Raw genomic sequence first — 22684 nt, 5'->3', positions numbered from 1 at the left:
GTTCCTGGTGCTCCTTCCCTCCCTCCCTCCTCAGCCCGAGGGGAAACGCTGGCTCCAGCAGCGCTCGGGACTCATCCATCAGCCGGGGAGGAAAAGGGGGAGGAGAGAGGAGGCGGGAGGCGGGAGGAGGAGTCTCCGGGCCGCGCGGAGCCCTCGGTGGGGCGGCGGCGGAGGAGCGCCCTTCCCCCCGCGCGCTGATTGCTGTGGCGTCTTGCCCGTCCCCGCCCGCGCGTGTGTGTGAGGCAGAGCCAGTGCGCTGGGTCGGCCCGATGGGGGTAATCGAGGGTTTCGGGGACGCAGAGCGGCGCTTTCCTCTCCTCAGTGAGTGAGGGAGGGACGTCAGCGGCTCTCGTGCCCGGTCGCTTTCCCTGGGCGATTCCCGGAGCGCCCTGCAGGAGGTGAAAGTCCCGGCGGGTCCGGATGGCGTAGTTGTGCCGCGGCGCAGCAGCTGCCGAAGCTCGCGGCCGCCGAGCGCTGGGCGGGGAAACTTTCCTCTGCTCTCTTCCAACTTGCGGCGGGTGGATCTCCGCCTGACACGCCGCCTCCGAGGTACGTGCGGGCCCGGCCCCGCGCGGCGCTGCAGCCGGCGCCACTAGCCTTGCGCCCGTTCCGGCCGCGGGCTCTGCAGGCTGCGCGGTGCTTGTCGGCGCTGAGCGAGGCTCCGTGCCTGTTCGCGGCCGGGGTCGCACCGGCCGCCCGGACCCCCGGGCTCGGGAGGGCGGCATTGGTCCGGCAGTGTTTACGCTCGGAAGAGCCGGGACCCGTGGCCCGCGGTGCGTGGGGAGCGGCCGACCTGGGTCGGGTGGGCAGCGCTCGCGGCGATGCGCTGTCCTGGGGGAAGACTCCTGTCCTCGCTCTTCCTCTCCGCGGTTTCTTCCGACCCCCGCCGGCCGCGGACCACTTCCACTTGGGCGCGTGACAGCGTGGTGGGAGAGGTTTGTTGTGGGTTTGCACTCATTTGCCGTTGCGTAGGCTGCGCCCTGGGACTAGCGCACCGACGTGAGCGGCGCTCCCCGCAGCAGGCGCCCTCCCGGTGTGGTGCGGGCGGCGCGGAGAGCAGCGCTGCAGCCCGGAGCCCCGCATACAACGCTTCCCCCCTGCTAACAGATTAGCCCAGTACCCAGTTCATTTTGAAGGGTTCTCTTAGCATGTTCATTTGATTAGAACAAACTGGAAGTCTTTGGGCTGTTGCTAGAAGAATCTGCTTGCAGACTTGTTATTAGGGCATTTGCCCACTTTGCAGAATCAGGTAGTGTAGTTACCCGGCATTGTCAAGCGTGGATTACCTTGGCACAGTGGAACCTAATGGATTTAGTGTGTTCTAAAAGAGCTGAGAAAAGAAAATCGCTTATTTCCTTAGCTGGGAAATGGGGATAATAATAGGTCTCATAAAGTCACTGTGAAGATTGAATGATTTAATATATGTAAAGTACTAGCGCCGAGCAAGTGTTCGAACTGCTTGTCCTGAGCCCAGAGGTGATGGGAAACGAGCAAAGGGGGTAAAGGATGGTAGCAGTGACAGCCTGCGAGGGGGGAACCGTGGGTTTTCTGATCATCTCCCTTAGAAGAAAAGTGAGCGGTCTGGGTGGAAAGAAGTCTCTATAAGGAACGAAGCACTGGTCAAGACTTTTTAATTATCCTGAAATGGTACTGTAAGGCGCAGTAACTTCACTGTGAAGTCAGCTATTTCTCTTGAACAATGGTAACTGACGTTCATTGAGCCCAAACTGTGTATCACTCTCCTGTATGCCTTGCGGACCACTTAAACTTCACACCCGCTCTGTGGTTAAAACACTGTCAGCCCCATTTCTCAGATGAGACTGTAGAGGTTAGTTACTTGCTCCAGCTCACCCATTATTTTCTGTTCTGACTCCAGAGCTAGTTCAGTCACCGAGTGCCGCAAGTGCAGTCAGGTTTGGGTGCGGTGAGCCCAGGCGTCTTCCCACGTTGTTCAGCTTTCCATTTTAGTTGGCCATATCCCTTGAAACAGGAATAAGGTATCTGTGATTAATTTAGGTGATGTGCTTACTGGGATGCCACATTGCAGCTCCGAAACTGGATCCAAGTAATTAAAAACAGAACCCTGATTACTATTAATATGAATCTTTATTCTTAATTTCTTTTATTCTCTACACATTGTCAGAGTTACTTGGCTTCCTTAGGAAACAGCTTGGGGTTGGCACAGGAGGCAGGGAAATAATTCTTACCCCCTTAAGGGCTATTAAAATGAAATGGATTTCATGCCATTGTGTCAGTTAAAGGATGTTGCTCTGTTTCTTGGTGTTCTCTGCTTTTGGCTTTAATTCTGCATTGTTTAGTGTTTCAAGCTTCAGCATATTTTCAGCCCTTCATTTTGTCATTTGTCAGCTTTAATTTTTCCTGTTTTGATGGAATCAGACCATTACATGGCAGCTTTGCTTAACAACTGTTGATCCAGTTCATGATTTTAAATATAAAAATCTCCAACTTACTTTTGAACCCCAGCACTTCAAAGGCAACCTTTGGGGAATTCATTGTTATTTTGAGTATTAGCCAATAGGGGGAGTATAACACACCATTGATGTCTATTAGGCACTTAAACTAGTTTTTAGGGTGTTAAACATACGTTTCAGAAATGGAAAACGTTGTGGCTTTATCTAGCAAAATCACCAAGTTGCTTTCTGAGTTTACAGTGGAAAGCTGCGTTTAATTTCAATTGATTACAATAAGAATGACTTTGAGGACCAAGCCTATATGTTGGACATATATATGTCAAGAACTCTGGTGGCTGGACAGACATTAAATACACTTGCACGTGGTTTTTGCCATTTGTTTTCCCTAAGAAGTGTCTTTAAGATGATCTTCTGCACTTTGTATAATATTTCAAGTTATCTAGGAGAACTGGGAGTCCGAAGAGTTTTATTGTGAATCTTTTAATGATCCTCATTTGTCTTTTGTAGAAAATTGGACGTAGTAAATTTGTTCTCAAGGAGGTTGGTGCACTTAGAATCCTGTCATTATCATTCTTGATCAACATCTTCCACGTGCAATAACAGTCCTGAATAACAGCAATTCTAGGCATTCTTCAGAGGCTTATATTTTAGTAAACAGTAATAGTTCAGAAGTATCCTGTTTGTCTAGTAAAGGTGTGATGTGTCCGTAGACACTCATTCTTATAAATATAATATAAATATTTTTAAGAATTAACATCCTTGGAAATACAGTAAAACTAAGTTTTATTTATTTATTTATTTTTAAAGATTTTATTTATTTGACAGAGAAAACGGGTGCATACGCACAAGCCAGGGGAGAGGCAGGGAGAGGGAGAAGCATGTTCCTGGCTGATCAGGGAGCCTGATGTGGGGCTGGGTCCCAAGACCCTGGGATCATGACCTGAGCCAAAGGCAGACGTTTAACTGATTGAGCCACTCAGGTGGCTGAGTTTTGGAAAAAGTTTTCAGTCTTTGCCTGCAGTTTTGTAGGCCGGTTTCCTTTCTTGTTTCTTGTGTATCAGGTAGTTTTGACTTTATTTCATTTTGCAGGCTAAGGTCATGTGGATCCTTTTAAAAAACAATTTTGAAAAAAAAATAAAAAATAACTTTCAAATTTCGTCCCTTCTTTATAAATCTCAGCATTGCAATAGTTCCTTCAGGGTAGCATCTTATTTATGATTTAACTTAGTTTTCCATGCTCTGATGTACTGCGCTCTTCAGCAACATATTTCAGCCCCCTACCCTTAATAGGCTTCTGGTTCCTGGTCTTGGAGTTTGGCAAATTAGCTGTCCTCTTTCAAGTCTCTTAAAGCTGGGGGCCAAGATGCCTTAAGGCTTCCTAAGGCTTTGTCTTGGAAAGCCTTTATAGATTGACAGAATGGATTTGCTTAAAAGAAGGTATTGTCCTATTCTTTTTAAGTCTCAAAGGAATTAATCTTTCCCTTTTGCATGCAAACTGAGTTGCTTCTTGTAAAAGTCAGGTGACTTTGCTGAAGGGCAGAATCTGGACCTAAGCGGCCTAGGAATTCGAATGTCCTCTTGAGTATGGCACTGCGAAGGTGGTTACCACTGACTTATTTAGGACTTAAGTGACCACTGATTTCCTGGGATGATAAATCTGGAAAGTCCTGACTTGACATTTCGGACTAACAGAACAGTTAGAATTTAGAGGATGACTGGTAAGTATTGCTATTGCTGTAATATTTTTTTCTGGGTGAATTTGCTGTCATCTTTTTGAATTACCTCTGTTCTGGATAACTCATCTTGAAAATATTTTTTTCCCTTGATTGCTATTGGACAAAGTCTTATTATAATTTTCAGGTTCATTAATTAATGAGGACAGTTATCCCCCTTTTCTTCTTTAATTGCTCTTAACAGCTGCTTGAAAATGATTTTATCACTTTTGTACATTGGAGCATTTTCCTGGTGATTTTTTTTTTTTAAAGATTTTATTTATTTATTTGACAGACAAAGATCACAAGTAGGCAGAGAGGCAGGCAGAGAGAGAGAAGGAGGAAGCAGGGTCTCTGCTGAGCAGAGATCCCCATGCGGGACTGGATCCCAGGATCCTGGGATCATGACCTGAGCCGAAGGCAAGGCTTTAATCCACTGAGCCACCCAGGCGCCCCATTTTCCTGGTGATTTTTAACTTCTGAAATTTTAAAACTTAATATTAAGTACCTTTTGAAATTTGCTTAACTCAAGTAAATGCTTTTAGGGGTCTTTACCTTGTAAGTAATCTTGTATCACCTCTAGAAATATGGACAGTTTGGAATGTAAATAAGCAAATCCAGGTGTTATGAAAAGGTAGCCTTCCACAAATAACAGTTAGCCTTTAACTGTTTCAGTAAGAGCTTTTTGTGGCTTTTAAAGAAAATTACTGCACCAAGATGCGTGGCAGTAATTTCTCTGGTTCCACATCTTCAGAGTTAACACTTGGAATGTCAGCATTGTCTCTTTGTAGCATTTCATAAAATATAAGCTATTGCTAATTTGGTTGGTTTCCAGTCAAGCTGAAATAAATCAACACAGCTTAGAAGGACTTTATAAAAAAATGATCTAGGTCCATTTCCTGAGCTCTGTCCATTTCTAGATTTCTTGTTTTATATCTTTTGAAATAAAACATTTGTTTGTTAACCAACATTGAGCCTTATTTTCTCTGTTTGCAAAGCCCGTGCTTAAGATTCAGCACAGATTTCTGAATATTTTTCCTTCTTTCAGAGGGAGAGTAATGATTTTTATCTCTCAACCAAGATGTGTGCCAATATTTAGTTTTTGAAACAACATTTGTAAACATTCTCTAGAGGCCACTCTGATTTGGACCTTGTGCATTTTTTCTTTGGTTTTCTAGGCCAACCTTTAAGACTTTGTAAGAGGATAACTAAGGTCATACTTATAAGGCATGATATCTTTTAAAATTGAGATTATTACTGAAGGTCTGAAATAAGAGCCCTAGAGTCATGCCCTTAGGTCATCCTGGTACCTCCTGCTTAAACGTAATCATAGGAGAAAAAAGATTAATACTGATGTTGGTGCTGAAACCTTCGAGTCTGGCAAGAGGACTCTGAATTAGAGTGGAGTATAGCAAAGTTCATTTTTAGGATTTAATGTTAAATTGTTGCCATAGTAATAATTTAGAATTAAATCTAAAATGTTATCTCTATCTTTACTTTATGAAAAAGGATGGTAATACAGAAGCAGATACTCCCTATCTCTTGGACGCTGGGCTCCAAGGGAAAGGGGGTCAGAATGGGGCGCTGTTTGTAGAGAAGGAAGCGTCTGCTTGTTTGTCCTTCCAAGTACATAATTCATTTCCTTGGTACATGCTGAAGGTCAGGATTTTGTGTGAAATTGCAGATGGAACATTTGTAAAAACACATTTAAGTTAATTAGTCCTTCAGAAAATGATCTTTAGAAAACAGTTTTATAGATACTAGTCCTTGGGCTTTCCTGTTGATTGGATTGCCCTGGGAGAAGGTCTGCAGCTTTTTATGTCTGATGACTAACCACCACTGATGGGTAAGAACACCAAGGACTAGGTGGATGGTCTAGCAGAACTTTGGATTTCTTTTTTTAATTCTTGTTTATTCTTTTATTAACGGGAAGTTGATGAATGCTTAATTCAGTTTGTTATGTGAAAAGATTTCCTTTTGGGAGTATAATTCTATTAGCATTTTTAGTGATTTATGTGTTTTGACAGTGTGAAATTGGTCATTGGATACAAAAATACACTGCTGCCTATTTGCAAATTTCATTTCATAATTAACTATATGATGATTGCTGGAGCAGAAAGTGGCTTTTTTTTTTTTTTTTTAAAATAATTGGAAGGTTATTTTAAGTGAAATTTTTTTTTTTTTTTTTTTTTTTTTAAGATTTTATTTATTTATTTGTCAGAGAGAGAGTGAGAGCAAGCACAGGCAGACAGAGTGGAAGGCAGAGGCAGAGGGAGAAGCAGGCTCCCTGTGGAGCAAGGAGCCCGATGTGGGACTCGATCCCAGGACGCTGGGATCATGACCTGAGCCGAAGGCAGCTGCCCAACCAACTGAGCCACCCAGGCGTCCCTTAAGTGAAATTCTTAGATTCCAATCTCAAAGCCCTATCTTCTGTGTGGCATTGCCTGTGTTGTTATGAGTGATCTCTTTCTATTTTTTCTTTAGAGCAAAACATACTCAAACACAAAACTCTCTTCTGAGTGTCCATAAAGAATGTCTCATTTTGTTATTAGAATGTGCAGTTGGCTGGCGAATTAACTTCAGCTTTGAGGGAAAGCACCGTTGACTCATTACATACATTTTGCATTATTACATTGTAAGGTGTTCCCTATGTATGTGGGAGAAGTTTCTGATCATCTAAATGGGCATCTTGACTTTTGCTGGTCTCTTTCTGTCAAAAAGCCTTTCTTAGCAGACATTCCTTAGTTTTCTTATTCTTTTGTCTTTATAGAGATTGTTACCTGTTGTGTATTCATCAAATACCACGGGAATCATGAAAAAATTCCTTAGGATAACAACCAACTTTGTGAATATCCACCAGTCATTTCTTTTGTATCTGTCATATTCACCCATTATAATTGTTCCCCAACCATTGGTGGAGCTGGGGGAAGGATGACCTACTTGATACTTTTCACTTTTTTTTTCCTCTTGGAGTTGTGCCTTTCTCAGTTTGTGGCGTCTTTATTTCATTATTAGAGTTTTGCTTTCTAAGATATTCAAGATTTTAATTACATTCAGTGTGTGGACTAATAAAGTTTCATGTAGAGTCAGTCCTACTAAATTCTTCAAAATAGTTCCAAAAAGCATCCCATTTAGGTACCTTGTTGGGTGTAGGGCTTTTGGTAATGTTCAGATGGGAGATAACTGAACTGAGAGCAGGATTCTCTTTAGCTTAACTGGGTGGAAAAGGGAGGGGTAGCATCTAATTCATTAGGACAAAATGAACTTTTGTATAATAATGAGGGATTTAAGTGTTTTCTTTGGAATTAAGATCTATTTTAAGTAGGTATATAGGTACAAGGTTTGCAAAAGAAACTTTGCTAAGACTGAGGTTCTGTAGTTGGCAACTCCTGTAACCCCAAAGATCCTGTTCTCTGAAGCCAGGAAAAATCAGTCTGTTTCCAATTATATATCACAAAAATAGGGAAATTAAGCCAAGGAAAATGATCATTTGGGGGTTGGGTTGCTTTTTTGTGGAGGGTAAAGGAGAACGGACTGTAGATGCACATTAAAAAAGAAATCTGTTAGTCTTTCTGGTTGGCTCTCAGATTTTTCTCAAGTGTTCTGTATCGGAAATTAAGAATAAATTTGGGATTAAAAACTTCTCCTTCAGCTCCTTTTTGTTTCTCAGAGTACTCAGACAGACAATGGCTGGTGTGTTTGGGAGAGGCTTTTCCAGTCCAAATGGCGTCCGGTCATGGAGGCCAGCATCGGACCAGGTAGTCAGTGCGGTGGGGTTTTTGCTAACACTTTTTACCAGGCTCGAATGCTGCTGAACATTACTCTGCTGGTGAAGAAAGGCTAAGGATGTTGGGGTAAGAAGCCTAATTGGAATTTGGGTGATGTGTGGGTGCAGATAGTGTCCTCAGTCCTTGTCAGAAGCACCTAGGCTTTCTGAATGCCTGTGGCTAGTTTCAGGATTAGTGGCCCTACGATAACCAGGTGTTACCTAAGAAATCTCGTTTGCGCCACCAGAAGATCACCCCCAGCAGATCTTAGTTCCTGTTTCTCACACCTTACACCTCCACAGAGTATTGAATAAAACTTTCCTAATGGTACAGAATCTTTGGTAACAAGGCAGTCTGCTGGGGCTCGTGGTGTTTGGCTGTTGGCTCATTTCTTCTCACCTCCTGCTGAAGACCTCAGCCGGCTGCAGGCAGGCTCCCACACCCACCATACCAAGGCGTACCAAGGTGCTAGAAAAGGTCCAAGGTGCAAAATTCGTGCTTGCTTTCAGTCAGCATCTCCACTGTCCTCTCTCAGGGACCTTTGCTGCTTAACTCTTTCCCCGAGTTTTACCATCTTAGTTTCCCTAGAGCTACTTCTTCTGCTTTTCCCCTTTCCTTCCCCATCTCTCTTCAGGTTTCTTTTCCAGGGCTTGATCCCTACGTGTTGGCATTCTCCAAGGTTCTCTTTTTTTCCCTTTCCCTTCTCTTCTCAGTTTACATTTTGTCGTTCATATTTCCATGCCTCAATGGCCACGTCTCTGCCAGTAACTTCCAGTTTTATATTTCATACGCTTGTTTCCAGCAGCTACCTGGTGGTTCTGTAGGTCTTTCTGTTTAAACCAAGTCCCAGACCCAACACACTATTTCTCTGTGGTCCACAGTCTCAATCCTTCATTTCCTCTGTCAGTAAATGGCACCAGTTACTAAGCGAGGAGCCTCAGGCACACTAAACTGCCTTCTGCTTACTTCTCTGAGCTGAATAAGAGCAGTCACACGCGGCTTACCTTTTTAGCAGATCTCAGCTGACCTTTTCTTCTCCAATCCCAAATCGTCATCTCATCTGCACTGTTGTGCAGGTCCTTCGGTTAATTTTCCTGGCTTTGACATCTCTATTTCAAACAGTTCATCCATTTTGGTCGGTACCTTTTAAAACACAAATCTGCGTTTTCATTTCTTACATTTTAAAAATCACTGCTGTTCCGTCATCCTTGGCACAAGATGTCCACTTACTAACAACGTAGCCTGAGCCTACTTTTTCAGGCCATTTCTCTTTCCACTTCTTCCTGAACCTCACTATGCTCATACCAGAGTCCTTATGGTTTCCAGAGCGTGCCACATGCTCTCATGCTCCGAAGCCTTTGAACTTGTCTCTCTTTTAGCGTCCCCTCCTTCCCTTCTCTGGTGGTCTCTTGTTTCCTCATCCAGGCTTTCTCTCTCTGCTGTCAGTGTGGTGAAGCCACATGTGGCTCCTCCTGGCAGGTGGGTTAGTTGTTCCCTTAATTTCTCTCACAGGATTTCTGCTACCTCCCGAGAACTTCTTTTCTTTCTCTGCCAGATTGTGGACTTCCTAGAGCAGGATCGAGTCCCATCATCTCTGTGCCTTGAAAGTGTGACATGGACTTGGCATATAACATATATTGTCAGATTGAATTCTTTATCTCAGTTCCACTTCAGCTAAAGGTTTGGGGAGAGATGAGGCTTACAGTGGATATAAACTGTAACTCTATAGAAAATGCAAAGGAAATAAATTCAGAATCAGAGAGTTTAGGGTTAGAGTGGCTGTTAGAAATAATCCCAAGTCCCTCTGAAGATGAGAACAGCCAGGTACCTGGGTCACACAGCTGGGGAGTAGTTCTTCCTTTCTTATTTCTCTGCAATATATAACAGCCAATAGCCAGAATGGCTCTGACAAAGCCAAAGCCAGATCCTGTCATTCCTCTGCTTAAAATACTCTAATGTTCTTTCTTTCTCAGTGTAAAAGCCAGAATCTTTACAATAATCTGTAAAGCTGCAGACAACCAGCCATGACTCCCTTGGCAATTACCTCTTTGACCTCACTGTTGTGCTGTCTGGCCTTCTGTCTGTGCTCCAGCATCCTGGCCCGTTTGCTGTTCCCTGAGTGTGCCAGACATGCTATCTCAGGACCTTTGCATATGCTGTTTCCTTTTCTTGGAATGTTTTTCTCTTAGATATCTACAGTTCACTTCCTGTAGGTCTTTACCCTAAACAAATAAACCAAACCGAGGACCCCCAAAATTTCCTTTCCTTCTCTGTTTTGTTTTCTTAGCGTTTATCTCTATTTCATATACAATTACATATATTTATAATTTGTCCTCTGACTAGAAGGTAAGCTCCATGAAGGGGCAGGGCTTTTTATGTTTTTTTTTCCCTGTTGAATCCCTGTACTTGGAACAATGCTGGTATGGAGCAGGTACTTGATAAATACTTGTTAGATGAATAAATGAATGAGACGATCTCATGGATTTCTCACAGCCCCAGTTAAATGTATACTCAAGGCATTACAAAGGGAAAACTATCAGGTCTGTTTAGAAGGAGGAGAATCTGATGTTTAAAAAGCCTCATTCAAGACCTGTCATACTAGAACATTGACCTCTTTTTAATTGACTGAAAACAGCAACCGTGGGCTCTCCCCAGCCTTACAAGTGGTTTGGGAAGATTCCCAGTTTACCTCTCACAGGCTTGGGCTTGCTGTGGTTTGTCTCTGCCTGTGATTTGCCCTTTAACCCATTGGGTTGCACAGATGAAAAGTAAACATAGCATTAAAGAAAAGAGCAGGGGGAGAGGGTTTAGGGCAGAGGAGTGGAGTTTTCCTGTGGCCCTGACATCTTCCTTTGGCTCTGGGCCCATCCACAGGGCCACTCACCGTACCTTCCTGATTGCTTCAGGGCTGTGCTCTAAGGAACAATCTGGAGACTGCCAGGCCAGATGACTCCTGAATTTTGCTTTGATGTTCTAATTTCTTTGAAAAGAAACACTAAGATTAATCCAAAAGGACAACGGAGAAAAAGTTTTTTGTTTTGTTTTTTGTTTTTAAATTAAATTATGCCTAATTTTGAAGAGAAGTTTTAACCCTTCTCAAGATGGATTGCAGTTGAAATTACCACCAGCTTCTGTCAGTGATGCTAGTGAGGAGTTGAGACTGGTGAGATCTGTTTTATGAAACCAATGACTTAAATCCAAGGGACGGTGAGTTACAGTTCTGAAGAAGCATCTGATTTTTGGAGATAGGGGTTATGTTGAATGAAGAGCATAATTTGTAATAGTGTAACAGGGATTTTAGGATGATTTGCCTCCTGCTCTTTTTGTGATAACATCAGTGTAGTTCCCACAGAGTCCTCCTCATCAGGACAGGAAGTCCAGCTAAGGAAGTCGAAGGCTTACGAGGAAGTTATTGGCCATGTACAAAACTAACAGCATAACTTAACTCTCAGATTCAAAACTATCAAACTGAAAATAAATTGTCTTGAACATAGATGTTATCAATGATCTAGTTAAAAATCATAGCCACCATTTCCTGAAACCTAAGAACATACTAGGTATTAAGTACTTCATGTGTTACTGATTTACTTAATTCTAGTAACAACTCCATTAGGGAAATAGAATCATTATTTCTACCTTATAGCTGAGACTTGGAGGTATTTAGTAAGCTCCCCACAGCTACACTGGTAGGAAGAGACAGGGCAGGGATTTGAACCCAGATCGGCCGGGGGGTGGTCCCCATACTCTCTGCCGTACTGTGCTGGATATAGTCTGCTCTGTGAACACACAAAGTGTGTACTCCCAGTAGGGCCTTTACACTCGCTCTCCCCTCTGTCTGGGATGCATTTCTTTCATAGCTGTCTCACCCCTCTGCTCAAATGCCACCTCATCTGTAAGGCCCTCTGATAGGGTTCTGATAACCATTTCCACTGTGTGTTCGGGGAGGGAGGAGCTCCTGTTTGTAGCGTCAAGAGAATCGGGCAGACCTGGGCTCAGACGCTGTACCAGGACTTAATAGCTGGTGACCCTTGGGTGGTTGAGCCTCTTGAAGTCTCACTTTTCTCACTACAGAGTGAAGGATCTTCTTGGGCTGTTGACAGGATGAAATGAGAAATTGTGAAAAACACAGTAGGTGCTCAGTAGGTGGTAGCTGAGATATTTTGTGGGGTTGGAAGATGACCGTGTTAGCTCAATAGGAAGGGGAATGTGGAATAAAAACATGAACAACCGCAGAGTAATTACAAAGCAGCATGTGGACAAGTCTTGGCTGTGCTACTAACTAGCTGTGTAACGGTGGGCCAATCACTAAGTCTTTCTAATTCCTGGTTTGCTAATCTGTAAAATTAGAGGGCTGGAGTGGATGTTATCTATTTCTAATGTTCTGGGTCAGCTCTGGGTAGAAGATAACATGGAACAAATTATACACAAAATGTTAAGGAGACTGTTCACAGGTGGGTGGGATTAATTGGAATGGTTTTTAGAATGAGGTGAGGGGAATGAGTAGAGTTCATGGAGTTTAAGGAATAGAATAAAAATGGCAGTTTTTTTTTTTTTTAAGATTATTTATTTATTTATTTGAGAGTTAAGAGAGGTAGAGAGAAAGAGCAGAGGAGAGGCAGAGGGAGGGGGAACAACAGTCTCCCCGCTGAGCAGGGAGCCCAACGTGGAGCTGGATCCCAGGACCCTGAGATCAAGACTTGAGCCGAAGGGAGATGCTTAACCGACTGTGCCACCCAGGTGACCCCAAAATGCCAGTTTTTATAAGATGGGCACATCTGACAAAATTCAGGTTTTGTGTGTGCCTTCACTGCTCAGAAGATAATGATTTAAATATTTTTTGTTTATACAAGCTATGTATTAAAAATAGGTACTATAGTATTAGTATTTTATTTACACTTACGTTGTCAAATTGAATGTTTTCCTTGGAGAATTCTTTCCCATTTTGTGAAGTCATTTGTACTAGCCATCACATGATCATGTATTTCACATTTCCACAAGCCTATTTGAAGTCTCATTTTATAGGAGGGATTCAGGATTAGTTGTTAGTCCATACAATGACGATTATACCTAAGGTGTAGAATAAAATATGTTCTTGTTTAATCTCTTCGTATTGGAGATGAAGAAATTAAAGCCCACAATGGAGTGACTGGTCTGGACTTGTCAAACATGTTGGTGCCAGAACTCCGGTCTTGCCTGTTCCTTTGAAGCTGCCTGAGGCATAAGTTCTTTCTTAGACACAGCTCTTATTTGTTGGTTTATCACTTATTATTGAGGAACGTTTTGATAAGTCGCCATCCTTCCATACTTTTAACTGTAATGTACGCAGTCACATTTTCTACTTGCTACCCACTATGGTACCGTCATTGAATGGCTGCTATATGCCCAGTAGGTAGGCTAATACTACCACCAGCTAGACTGAGATCCTTCTCTGTAGATTGAACAGATGCAGGGAAGACATACCTGGAAGGAAATAATCACATAAACTTTTACCTGCAGACCTGACTTGCACTACATTCCAAGTGTCTGAGTTTTACTTCCTCTGAGGCAATCCTAGGAGGCTTCCTTAAAGAAGTAGTGCTCATACCAGGAGTTAAGACTGAAGATTGTGGTAAGCAGCCGTGTCAGGGAGACAATGGAAGGTTACTGAGAACACTCTTCTGGAAGCAAGGGCGTGATCCTTTTGTGGGGCAGAATTGAGGCAGGTGCGGCTGGGGCACGTGGAGGATAAGGTCAGACTAAGGAGGCAACATCCAGCAGTCATGGGAAGGGCTCTGGTTTTTATCCTTGACAGCAATGGGTGACCATTGAAGGGTTTTAATTCTTAATGTTTCACATGCCGAAGCTGCTGAGCCCTCTCTTTACCAAATAATATCAGTGAAATAATTAAAATGTTATCTATTGAGGGATTACTCCCATTTAAGAGATATAATATTATCTTGGAAATCAGGGAGAAGAAGAAAAAAATAAGAGCTTAATTGCAGTTAGCAGAATAGAATAGTCTATGGCTGAAGTGTTTTTTCTGAATTCATATTATTTGCAGAATCCCTGTGAATATAAATAATCATGTGACTAAAATATTTTAGTAAATTACTGTATATTGTACAAAAGAGTCTCATGGGGGGTCTGATAGATGTAGCTCCCCAGAGTTTTTTTAATGACTTAGTGCTTGCTTGCTAGTGCCTAAAGGATGATGGCTCGTGTCCTGAGGATATTCAGATGTGCTGACTTTTGCTGGAATAATTGCAGCTTCATGATTTAATCAGCCCTTGTGGTGATAGCTGATTCCTCACTCCAGGCAACTTGGTTGGCGGTGGTGCCAGGCTAAGTTCCTCAGCCTTCGGCTAAACCCCTGAAGCTAATTTGGGCATCTTAAGGTAGAGTCTAGGAAGGCCATGCAGCCAGATCCTTGTAACTTACACCAGAGTTGTTCAGACAGTAGCTTTACCACACTTTCAGAACAGCTTTGCAATATTATGACTATCTTTAGGGCTTCAATCTTGTATTGGGTTTGGAGTCATTGTTTTTTGGTAATGTAGGTATTTTTTTTTTAGATTCTAGACCATGAAGTCTAATCCCCAAATGAATACATATTTGATATAAACTGTATTATTTTGCTACTAGTAGTTTGCTTGGTATTTTGAAAGCCTAGGGGTATTTTATTTTATTATTTGTTAAAGATTTTATTTATTTATTTGACATACAGAGATCACAGGCAGAGAGACAGGCAGAGAGAGAGGAGGAAGCAGGCCGCCCGCTGAGCAGAGAGCCCGACTTGGGGCTCGATCCCAGGACCCTGGGATCATGACCTGAGCTGAAGGCAGAGGCCTTAACCCACTGAGCCACCCAGGTGCCCCGAAAGTCTAGGGGTATTTTAACCAGGAAAAAAACCTCAGTGACTATTTTTGTTTTTTAAATGCACTGTGTGGGCCTGGTATTGTTTTAGGTACCATGCCCATATTCTGGCTCACATATTACAATCAGAATGTCATTAATATCTTACAGATAAGGGGATGGCAGAGGCTGTCCGACCTAACATGTCTAGTTAGGCCCAGTTTAAAATCCCCAGGTACCGTTCTCTAATAATTTTAGCTTAAAATTATAAGCAACAGAAATCTTTGAATGCAGAAATATTAAATGTGAAAAGGTGGTTTTGGGAATATTGCAAGGATGGGTGAAAAATCCTAGTTAGTGAACTTGAATAAAACGTGGTCTTTCGCAACAATGTGGAATATTTCCGTGCCTACCCTCTCCTTTCTGCCATATTTTGCTTGGGCAGTGAGATCTGTTGTGCTTGGGATAGACAAGAGGGGCTTTTAGGATGACTGAAGGTCAGCCCCAAGGGAACTAAAGATGCTTGGGCCAGCCACAGATGTGCTGGTCACACTCTCAATCAAGAGTGAGGGTGGGCCAGGCCCTGGAGGTGCTGGGGAGCGTAAAGTCCAGCTTTTTGGCACATCTTGTAACTTCTGTGCCTGCTGCCTTTCTTGCCATTGAGTCTTCATGTGGAATTCCTTCCCATATGTAAGGTAGTTCAAAAGTAATTCTTTTTTTTCCTGCCACCGACAGCCACAGAATGTTGGGATTTTAAATGAATCTTAGGCTTCAGGATCATTCTCTATGGTAGAGATAGTCAACTGACAAATAGTGATAGCTTATCTACTGTTACGTATATAATTTCATTTGATTCTTGGAGTGACCCTGTGATGTAAGTAGGGTTAGTTTCATCTTAAAAATAAAGAAATGGGGTTGAGGGGCCTGGGTGGCTTAGTCAGTTATGTGTCTTGACTCATGATCTCAGGGTCCTGGGATCTAGTCCTATGGTGGGGCTCCTTGCTTAGCCGGGAGCTTGCTTCTCTCCCTGTCTCTACCCCCTACTCATGTGTGTGCTTGTGCACATGCTCTCTCAGATAAATAAAATCTTAAAAAGAAAAAAACACAACTGGGCCTGCATTCCGATCTAAGCCTCTTTTCTTGTCTGATCCGGTATGAGCCTTTTTAAAAATTTTTAAATTTTTTAAAAGATTTTATTTATTTGACAGACAGAAGTCACAGGTAGGCAGAGAGGCAGGCACAGAGAGGGGGAGGCAGTCTCCCTGCTGAGCAGAGAGCCCGATGCGGGGCTCGAACCCTGAACCCCTGGATCATGACCTGAGTCGAAGGCAGAGGCTTTAACCCACTGAGTCATCCAGGTACTTCGAGACTTTTTTTTACATTAAAGATTTTATTTGTAAATAATCTTCACACCCAACGTGGGTCTCCAGCTTACAACCCCAGGATCAAGAGACAAGCTCTATCAGCTGAGCTAGCCAGGCGCCCCTCTGTTGTAAGTGTCTTGATGGATCTTCCATGCACTGTGGGCTCCCTTCAGTCTGTTCTCCATAGGGTGTTCAAGGAAATCTTAGTTTATTTTTAATTTTTATTTTTTCCAATTAAATTGAGATTAATTGACACAAAGCATTGTATAAACTTAAGGTGTAAAATGTGAAGATGTATGTGTGTATATACATATATATACATACACATATATGTATATATGTGTATATATATATATATAAATAAATGATCACCACAATAAGTTTACTTAATGTCCATCACCACACTTAGTTACAAATTTCTTTTCCTGTGATGAGAACTTTTAAGATTTACTCTCTTAGCAACTTTCACATATACCATACAGTATTGTTAACATGTGGTCATCATATTGTATATTATATCCCCAGGACTTCGTTTATCATATAACTGATGTTTGTACCTTTTGATCATCTTCTCCCACTTCCCCTACCCCTTACCTCTGGTAACCACCAGTCTGTTCTCTGTTTCTTTTCTTTTCGTAAGTTGACTCCACAGCCAGCTTGGAGCCCAGTGTGGGTTTTGAACTCACGACCCTGAGATTAAGACCAGAGCTGAGATCAAGAGTCAGATGTTTGACTGACTGAGCCACCCAGGCACCCTTGTCCCGTTTCTATGAGTTTGGCTTTTTAGGTTCTACATACAAGTGAGCTCATATACTATCTGTCTTTCTCTGTTTGACTTATTTCACTTAACATACTGTCCATGAGGTCCATCCATGTTGTTACAAACGCAGGATTTCCTCTGTGTGTGTGTGGCTGAGTAGTATTCTATTGTGTATATATACTGTATTTCCTTTATCCATTTATCTTTTGATGGACATTTAGTTTATTTTCAGGTCTTGGCTGGAACATAGGGGTGCAGGTATCTCTTCAGCATAGTGATTTTATTTCCTTTGGCTATATACCCAGAAGTGGAGTTGCTAGAGCATATGGTAGTTGTGTTTTTAATTTTTTGAGGAATCTCTGTACTGTTTTCCATAGGGCTTGTACCAAGAAAAAAAATTTTTTTTTTTAAAGTACGGTCTATGTCCAACATGGGGCTTGAACTCATGATCCTAAGATCAAGAGTCGCAGCTCTGCCACATGAGCCAGCCCGGTGCCCCTGTCCTGGGGAAATCTTAACCCAGTAGATCCCACCACCTCCCTGCTTAAACCCTTTCTTAAACTTTATTCCTCTCCTTTTCATTTCAGGTCTACCGCCTTGCTCCCTCCAGCATCAGGGAACTGTAATGGTTCTTCTACCTGTAATGTCATCCCTCACCCTTTTAAACCTCTACTTATCCTTCAGGTTGTGGGTACTTTTCCTCTAGAGCTCTTCTTACAGCATCTGATTACAAATTTGTGAGTATTGGTCGATTTATTTCACCAGACTTTAACGCCATGAGGACAAAGAACATACCTCTTTGCTTGGCCATTATCTTCCCGTTGCCTGGCATAGAGTAAACAATGACTAAAGACTTAATGAAGGGGGAAATTAAGCTCAGGAAATTAAATATCTTGCCTAATGTAACAAATGGTGTTACTTCTGTTAGAATACAAGCTCCATGAAGGCAGAGTTTTTGGCTCCTTTTTTTCACTGCTGTATCCTTGGCATCTTCAACAGTGCCTGGTTTATAGTAGTCAATATTTGTTGACTATTGAGTGTGAATGCGATTCTAAAGATTTTTTAAAAATGTTTTTATTTTACTTTTATTTTTTTAGAGAGTTAACTCATTTTGGAGAGAGTGAGGCAGGGGAGGGAGAGAAAAACTTAAGCACGTGCCCAGCTGAGCATGGAGCTGAGCGTGGACCCTGACACGAGGCTCAATCTCATGACTCTGAGATCACAACCTGAACTGAAACCAACAGTTGGATGCTTAACTGACTGCGCCACCCTCGTGACTAGATGCCAAAGATTTCTTTTCCAAGCCCAGGACTTTCCCCCGTGTGCCAGATCTGTCTGAAAATGAGGATTTGGAGTTACCAGTTTCTCTTTATAGTAGAGAAATCTGAGAATTGCTGTTGTGATTCAGTAAGGTGGCTTTGCTTTTTCTGTGTACAGGTCTCGAAGGGCATCCAAATGTCAATAGACAAACAACAGTATCTCTTCTACATCCTGTAAACCCCTTTTTACAGGCTGCCAAGCTAGATACTGATGTCATCCATCCTGCCTCATTTCTGAATCCCCTGAATAACATGTTGAATAACCATCAGAACTGTTCCTCTCCCAGCTTTTATTTAACCATTTGCAGACTTCACAGTATATTTCTCTCTCCCAAATTCATTTACACGTCAGACAGGAAACTTAATGATCTGTTAAAAGATAATGTCATGTTTAAGGTACCAGAAACTCAGGTGTTTATTTACCATCTGAGTTTAGGGAATGATAATTTTTTTTTATTCCACTCAATATATCTCTGTCTTGAAGATCTTCAAATTTATTGAATATTTTCCTGAATAGTCTTGGTGTGAAGATATGACAATGCACAGGCTTGTGCTTCATCTTGACTTTTGCAGTTTTCAGAGAACTTGGAGTCACACAGCATTACCAAGGATTCTTGATTTGTTAAAGTTGCCACCTAGAGTCCTGAAGTCAAGTCACACTGCGTGATCAGTAGCGATTTGTACAGAGGGTATATGTCAACCTGGAAGTCCCCTCGCCCAGTGGCAGCCCCGGCAGGCTTCCCTCTCTTGGAAAAACTATTCTGTTTTCAGAGATTGAGAATTGCGAGGGAGAAGATGGTTCCTTGTTTGTGGTGACGGACCTGGTTCTGGGAGGGAGAACCTGTCAGGGGAAGACTTAGTTTCTAATCTCCGCATTGCCGTGTTACCCTGGGCAAGCGCGGGGCTGGGAGTTTGGGTGCTTGTTGTCAATGAACTCATGTTGATCTCTTCCAGCTTTAAAAGCTGTTACTTACCTCTAGCACGCCAGCTCCTTTAATTGAGAAATTGATCCCCTCCAAGTTCATTGTAAGTTCTGATCTTAAATAATCTCATGTATATAGCCAGCTGTGTTAGACATGTAAGAGGAAGTTAGTAATTTCTCTTGCTGGCTTTTAGCCTATTGCCAGACATCATTTTACCACGTTTTTCCTCTAAGAGAAAGTTATGCTTTTCTAAAAAAAACATTCCGATCAACCCAGGGAATGCTGTTCCCAACCAGCTTCTTTTGAATACTGGTGTAACCCATGATGGATATTTCATTTGGGGAGGGATTTTCCAGCTAATCCTGCTCTTACCTGTGCATATTATTGGATCACTAGGGAATGTGGGGCAGCACGCTCCGTGTCATGGCCTCAGAAATAGACATAGAGGAGCTCTGAAATTAGAAGAATTCAGATCACATTTGTGTGTGTGTGCATATACATTTTATGTCTGTTAAGCTCTCGGAATTTTTTTCTGCTCATTTGTAGATACTGAAAGTACTGGTACCCTTTATACAGAACGCATTGCTTTGCAGTGTGGACAAACTGACTTGCACAGTGGACCTGAAATTGTTCTTTCAAGATCACGGAGTACCTTATTTATATTTCTAAAGGAAGCATTTAGTTTATAAGGTCCAGAGATATTCATTGGGTTTAGAAACTTCGGTTGGGGAGTCCCTGCCCTTTGCAAATTGAATGTGATATAACCTGATAGAAAGAAAAGAGGAGTTTGTATTTCCTTGGGTTATATTTCATATCTACTGCTTTCTGGGAGCCTTGATCATCCAGCATCCTTCGCGTTGGGGAGCTGATCCCTAGGTTGTACGTTGAGGTGCTGATGTGTGCAAGTCTTGGCCAGAATCGGAGTTCCGCAGAATGGGAATGACATGCTCCCTTTTTTATTCTCCTCTGCCTTAAGATCCTGTCACCACATTGAGAAGATTAGACAAAAACTCTGTGCAGTTTATTTTCTTTTTGAACAAGTGACATTACAGAGGGACTTTTAAGCTAAAAGAAGAAAAACTCCCTCTTTGTTAGAAGCAGCAGTGCGTAGTTTCAACTTGTCTTGGACTTCCTCAGAGATGTTTTAAGATCCGGCATAAACTTGCTGTGGTTTGCCTTTGGGCATCAAACTGTTTAGCTTGGCTCTCTTGTATCTGTAATTGCTGCATTTTAATAATTGCCCAATATTCTTGTCAGCAATTTGCAGTCTATATTTTTAATAGAACTTTTTGCCTTTCTTTCCACAGGTTCATTCAGACCTGGTTTAAGCCCCTGGATTAATGCTCACAGTCCCACAGACCCTCTGCAGCTGTGGGCAGCGGGGGACATAAACTCATTAAATATTCCCACAAGCCTCGTGCTGGTTATAGTTTATGTGCTCCATAAAAATCCTTTGGGAAGCCATCTTCTTCTGAGATCTCCTTTCAGGGTTTTGCTTTATGAAAATTGCTCTTAGCATTTGCTGAAATAGCATATTCTTTTGGAGAGCGTTTTCTTTATCTACCCATTCAGGAAATTTAATTTTTTGAAGGGGAAAAATAAGGTCAAATTCTCTTTTCTCTCATTGACTTTTTTTTTTTTTTTAAGACTTCATTTATTTGAGAGAAAGAGAGGGAGAGCGAGAAAGCATGAGTGGGAGAAAGGGCAGAGCGGGAGGGAAAGGAAGAGAGAGAGAATCTTTCAAGCAGCCTAATGCAGGGCTTAGTCTCAACCCTAAGATCATGACCTGAGCTGAAACAAGAGTCAGATGCCCAACTGACAGCCCTGCTGTCATTGACTTTTTAAGTTCACAGAGGAGACTTCTATTTCATTTGAGTTGATCTGAAATTACGGTGACAGCAGTGTTGGACTTAGAGGGATGATTGAAGTCAATTTCATCATTTCCGAAATTACCTAATTAGACAGTTTTTGAGACAAGACACCACTGTGCCATTGATGACATGTGCCTCTACTTACCTGGCAATTTTGTTCTTTTTGTGATTCCACTCTTGAGCTCACCTCCCTTTTGTGTCTGTTGAAGTATTCATTTTTTAGTAAACAAAAGATTGAACCTGACTTTATAGTAGTTTAGGATTACATAAATAACCACACCCTAATTTCTCCATTTTGTTGGTATAAATATACCTCAGAAGGAATGGACAAGTAATGTTTATTGATTGCTTATTATATTTTCTGCACTGAAGCTTTATACACCCATAAACAAACACGTGCATGTGAGATAATATAGTCCTTGCACACAGTGGCCCATACAGTAGATTTCGCATGTAGAATCGTCTGCCCAGCATAACCACTTGGTAGGTGGCAGAGTGGATTCATACCTAGGCAGAATCTTAACTGCCATGGTAATCCATTTTCTGTTCATGCTAAGCTTTTAATCACTGTCGTACATCAAGACTGACTAGCAGTACCTCCTTTGTATATGATAATTCAGTTTCAAAGCATATATAAAAAATTATTTTGGATGTTAGAACTTTATTATTATTTCTGGGTCTTACAAAACCCCAACATAGTAGAAAACTCAAATGGGAATCAGTGACAAGGTTCCTGTGCCTTCCCACCAGTCTCCCCCAGTTGTCCTCTTTCCCTTCTTAGAGGCAATTAGTGTACTGTTGAAAAGAGCCCTTTAAAAAAAAAATTTTTTTTTAGAGAGGGAAGGGGGTCAGGGCAGAGAGAAAGGGAGAGAGACTCTTAAGCAGGCTCCATGCTCAGTGAGGAGCCCAGTGCAGGGCTCCATCCGTAGCCCTGAGATCATGACCTGAGTTGAAATCTAGAGTTGGACATTGAACCATTGAGCCATGCAAGGCACCCTGTGAAAAGAGCCATTTTAAGTATCTTTTCCTTAACACTTGATGCAGTGAACTAAGACCATTTAATTAGAAACTAATTTTGCCATTGTTTTTTATATTTTTGCACTGCATCTGCAAGTACCCCAGTTGGCTTTGTCTCTGAAGGTAGCAAGCTAGTGTTTCTGGGTGAGAGTCCCAAAGCTGTAGTCTCCAGCTATTTGAGATGGTTCCTGGAAACTCCATGATCTTGCCTTGAAGTCAGATCTTTGTGCTTTTAGCCAGTTGCTAGATAACTTCTATTCCTGGTAAGAAGGAATCATGCCTTTACACAGTGCTTGGAACATTCTGGATGCTCAAGAAATGTTTTGTTGAATTGAATAATTTCTGTGGGTTATGCCAGGCTCAGGGATATAGGGCTGGAAAATAAATTTGGTGTGTCTAGGACCACAGGAGGGATATTCAAGTTAAGCAAATGACAATAAAACTTGTCATTCAAGGCTCTGGATAGCATGAGGTTAGAAGGTACCTCTGCATTCTATGGTCCAGTAACCAGAGTCTCGAATGGAACTGAGAGACAGGGAAGACCTGTCTCCTGTTACAATGTTGGCAAACAGTTGAAACGAGAGCTTTACTTTCCATGGTTCTTTATTTTTCACATTGATTCTAAACGTATTTTGGTTTGAATGTTGTGATGACTCATCACATCTGTCAGAGATTGAGTCTCTGGTCA

General features: G+C 42.1%; 1 protein-coding gene across 4 annotated transcripts in view; it reads left to right on the top strand.

Annotated features, from left to right (window-relative positions):
• The first annotated feature begins 266 nt into the window (after nucleotides 1-266).
• TGFBR3 (transforming growth factor beta receptor 3) overlaps nucleotides 267-22684 on the top strand; it is a 197851-nt gene continuing 175433 nt past the window's right edge. For 2 of the 4 annotated variants that reach the window (XM_059138271.1, XM_059138274.1), the window contains exon 1: nucleotides 269-549. The gene's annotated coding sequence lies outside the window, so the exon portion shown is untranslated. Of the gene's footprint in view, nucleotides 550-754; nucleotides 774-22684 lie in introns of those variants that run through there. The other 2 variants (XM_059138273.1, XM_059138272.1) reach the window with 2 other exon arrangements.

The sequence above is a fragment of the Mustela lutreola genome, chromosome 10 (genome assembly GCF_030435805.1).
Source record: "Mustela lutreola isolate mMusLut2 chromosome 10, mMusLut2.pri, whole genome shotgun sequence".
NCBI classification, from domain to species: Eukaryota; Metazoa; Chordata; class Mammalia; order Carnivora; family Mustelidae; genus Mustela; species Mustela lutreola.
Note: the sequence above shows the minus strand (reverse complement) of the source record. Positions and strands in the feature narration are given on the sequence as shown.